At 38.5% G+C, this 4,132-nt stretch overlaps 1 non-coding gene across 1 annotated transcript; it reads right to left on the reverse strand.

Moving 5' to 3' along the window:
- Nucleotides 1–3,599: 3,599 nt before the first annotated feature.
- On the reverse strand, nt 3,600–3,663 carry LOC133014823 (small nucleolar RNA SNORD113/SNORD114 family). The gene has a single exon (XR_009681499.1). It is a non-coding gene; the product is annotated as a small nucleolar RNA SNORD113/SNORD114 family (small nucleolar RNA).
- Nucleotides 3,664–4,132: the final 469 nt, after the last annotated feature.

A 4,132-nucleotide genomic window follows, 5' to 3' on the forward strand; every position in this document is an offset into this window, starting at 1 on the left:
TCTGTTCCTTCTCATTTCACGATCCCCACTTCCTATGTCTTTCTCATCTACACCACAGCACTAACTATATACCCTCTGTAACCTTATTTCTAAACCTGCTACGTTTTGAATTTAATTTCCCCCTGCATTTTGGATGTTGGATGAAAAATGCTGGTGGACATTTACTCTGGATGCTGAGAGAAACCCTCCAGTAAGACGAAAAATATTGCAAATTACCATGGGGTACAGAATGAAAACAACACCACATTTCTGCTTGACCGCCTTACTCCATTTCCTTTGGTTCCCACTTCCCACACCTCTCTAGGTCGTTTTTAACTTTTCGACCTCACCTTACCTGACCCTTCTTCTCTGTTCCTTCTCATTTCACGATCCTCACTTCCTATGTCTTTCTCATCTACACCACAGCACTAACTGTGGTAACCCCTCCATCAAAAGATTTCCCTGCCAGTCTTTAATTTTGTACACCAACACTCCACAATAATAGACTAAACACAAGATGAAAAGACGGAAATGTAGAAATGTGAAAATAACATCTTGTTCTCCTTACTGTCTTCCTCTCCTTTTCTTTTTGTGTTTGCAAAAAAACCAAACATGAGACTTCCAGCTGGGTGTTGCGTGTTTAAGAAATTTAATTGGCTCAAAAGTGGCTTAACGACCCTGCCGGCTAATGGTGTCCGTTTACAGCCAAGTGAACCAAACCCTGCGAAAGAGTGAACAGGGGCACTGCTGTGACTGCAACCTGGCCAGTCAACTTGAATTGGACCCACCTGGGAAGCAGGATTTATTCCAGCTTGATTCACTCAGATTTACTGGTGATTGAATGGCCGACCCATGGTCACAGACACGGGTTAAACAGCCTCCCTGAATAATGGACGGGAAGAGGGGTGAATGGATATTTGGTCGTTGATGGGGAAAATTGTTTGAACCCTGAGAACTTTGTTTGATGTCCAGTATGGGATCTGGAGTGCTACCTGATTTCATGCTGTTTCCTCTTGGTGTTTTGTAACAAATTCAGTTTTGGCTCGCCATTAAGGAGGTCATCACTTAGATGAATGGACACTATACAGCTCTTTTTTCATTAATAAAGAGCACTGTAGCACTGTGTGTATGAAGGACAAAATAATTACATTAGTATAAATAAATACATGTAGTAATAAAGAAATAGCCTTTCATTGGAGACTGAACTTATTTTACCTTTGATTTCTGTATTTATTTGTGTGTAATTGTCCATTTTCTGCACTATCTTCATGTCAATGTACTGAATGTATCTGTCTAGTTAAAAAGTTGCAATCTTTTCATGCATGATGGTCCAAGTTTCAAATCTTCATATCACGTGATCTTGTTTTACCTTTCACAATACAATGTGCTTGATTTTTGGACAATGCAATAATATCTTAAATGAGAGTTATTATCCTCATATTCAGGGACATAGTTATAAGTTTGATTATTAGTTGTAAAGTCTGACATACTCCAATTCAGAAAGCGCATCACTGTCCTCATATTGTCCATTGCTGCTGCTTCTCTTTTCAGCCTCTGTCTGAAACACTTGGTTTCAGCTCCTGTCTCTTTAATGCCCCTCCTTCTCTGTTGTGATTGGTCAACCACTTCTAGTGTGTTTATGAAATGCCAACCTCTGCTCTCACCTCACCTAGCTTTGTAAGGGAGCGTGCCAGGTTAACTGCTAACATTCAAAATTATCTGCCGGACTACTGACAAGACATTTCAGCAGGAGCTGCGTTTCTTGTGGATTTTGAGGAGGACCTTGCAGAACTTGTATATGCACCGAAAAAACTATGTAGCACACTAGAGGAAAGACAAATTATAATATTATTCCTTTATTGCCTAGTGTCTAAACTGTCTATCCCCCAGAACAGAAGAGTTTAAGAGGATCTTAATCCATCTTTACTTTAATTGACTGTTTCAGCATAAGATCTGATGTTTTGGTGGCAGTTGACCACATCATACAGTCAAAACAAACAAGTGGAACATGATTAGACATTGTTTTGCTTCCTTCTAGTATCAAGACCAAACTCTTTAGCCTTTGAAGACCATGTGTTACTGATAACATTTTTGCTTCATTCACGAAAAAGCTTTCAGATTTGTTTGGCAATTAAATCTTCTTGCATATGTAATGTATTATGGTGACAATGGAAATGTTTAATTACTATTGATTTTATGTGTTTGGTTGACAAATCATTTCCTTTCTCTTTTCTGCAATAACTCTATACTGTGTAGAAATAACTTTGAAGGTGACTGACCCTGCAAATGTCTATGACATTTGTTTCAATATGTCGGCCACAGCAACATAACACAATCTCAAGAACAAATATGTTAGAATAATTCATGCTTTTACAAAGCCACATCTGGGATTTTTCAAGTATCTGCATAATTGTTTTGTCACTATGCCAATTGTAATGCAGATCTGGATCCAGATAGAGTCTCTGGGTGATTTCTAGTTTGGTTATTTTCATAAATTTTACAATATCATGTCAAGTTTCCGGACACTTGGACCCACTGAATTATTCAGAAACTCCCACAGTGGTGCCCCTTTCCTGTCTGAGGCTATTCATTGTCTGTTATCTATATTTTGATAGATGATACAATCACAAATTTAAGACAGAAATTGATAAGATCAGAGTATTTGTGAATACATGGATATTCCCTAACCCCAAACTGAAACATAATCCGTCATAAATCTGCCTGAGAATCTGTAGGCTGCTGTTGAGTCGAGTCTTCTTGTAAATGTGGCCGCAGTCAACCCCCTTCTCATCAATTTTTAGTGGCATGTATGTGAGCCTGGGTGTGTGTGTGTGTGAGGCAGCTGGAGGAGGAAATTGAGTGGCATTCTGGTTTCCTTTCCCCGTCTCTATAAAAGCTGGGAGACTCTTTCTTAACCGTCAGTTGGTTAGCCTCTGTCCCCGCTCTAACCCAAAATAAAAACCACTGGACATCTGCAGCAGCTCTGAGAAGGTGGACCGCACTGTACTACCTTCAGTGTCTGCAGGCTGGAGCATTTAATGCCATTTGGTGGTCTCTTTGATCCTAAGTGCTTTCTCAACATCAAGTTAACCTTGTCCACAGGCGCTTTTACAGTTGGTGAATGTTGAAACAGAGACTGAGTGATGCAGGGAAGAATGATTCACATCCGTGTTTGGTATAAAAAACAACACTATGGTCAGCCGCTGGATGTCTTTTGGACATTGTGCTCAATATCAAACACATGTAGAAACTTGATATGCTTTTCTTGTCAAAAACAAATGATGTCACTGGATTGTCGATTTCATGTAGCACTAATTGCATTATGCTATTATATTCCAGTCAAAGTTAACTGTTTATATACACTTTTCGCCATTTATTCTTTGCACACCTGACTCTCCTCTTTTTGGTACGGTGTTGATCTTTACTTTCAGTTTTCAATCTCAAAAATCTTGATATCTGTTTCAGAAATGTTGCCATGTCTCCTGTCCAAGATGATTGTGAGACTGTTGACTATTGAAACAAAGGTAATCCACTGACTGCCATCAATCAAAAACCTTATAGGACTATTATTAATCAAATGCTAAATCTATCATTTTGACTCAAGGTGAACCTTTTTCTTATCCAACGTCAGAATTCCAGACATGACATGGGATTCATACACCATCACTCATCATGACTCATTAAAGTCTCACCTGCGTCCAACCGGCTAAAGCTGGGTTCCATTTAATGACTGCTCCTCTTGCTTTTTTTTTTACGGCTGACTGCCTCCTCGACTTCCTCCACGACTGTTCTTTCCTAAACAAGAGGCAAGTAAAGACATAATTTGTAACCTTAATCAATGATATGCAGTTACTCTACACGATAACAACTTTTAGAACAGGAAGGCTGTGTACTCGTAACAAAATCCAGCAGTACTTTGGAATAGAAGTGACAATACAGATAACAGGTTTAATGATTAATATGAATTTGTAAAGTTAATTTGAATTTTTTCATGACTGAATGTAAATATCATTTTGAAATGTAATTTATTAGTTCTGAATTCCAATAAACTTGAAACTGAATACATCATGATAAATTCAAATTCAGTTTTCAAAATTCCGATTAACAAATCCGGATCATTGGGGAAAGGTGCTGAACTCCTTTTGACTAATCA

This window comes from Limanda limanda, chromosome 11, assembly GCF_963576545.1.
Source record: "Limanda limanda chromosome 11, fLimLim1.1, whole genome shotgun sequence".
NCBI lineage: Eukaryota > Metazoa > Chordata > Actinopteri > Pleuronectiformes > Pleuronectidae > Limanda > Limanda limanda.